The sequence below is a fragment of the Eimeria tenella genome, genomic scaffold, assembly GCF_000499545.2.
Source record: "Eimeria tenella Houghton genomic scaffold, Eth_scaff2009, whole genome shotgun sequence".
Lineage (NCBI taxonomy): Eukaryota > Apicomplexa > Conoidasida > Eucoccidiorida > Eimeriidae > Eimeria > Eimeria tenella.
Window position 1 is genome coordinate 1 of NW_013541854.1, and position 328 is coordinate 328.

Here is a 328-nt window from a genome sequence, read left to right on the forward strand (position 1 = left end):
CCAAACCCTAAGCCCTACACCCTAAACCCTGAATTAGGGTTTGGGGCCCCGCGCTTTCGCTTTCTTCTGTTGCTGGGTGCGGACTGCGGCTCCGTTTGAGACTTCCCGGAGGGTCAGGGTTTAGGGTTTAGGGTTTAGGGTTTAGGGTTTCTTTGCTTTTGCGGGGGCGAGAAGGAGAAAAACCAATTTGCTGCAGCGCCAGCAGCAGCTGCTGCTCCCCCTCCTGTGCTTTTGCTGCTGAGCGCTGGCAGCTGCAAGCCACTTGCCAAAGCCATTCTGCTGCAGCGCACCCCCTCCCGCTGCTGCTGCTGCTGCTGCTGCTGCTGCT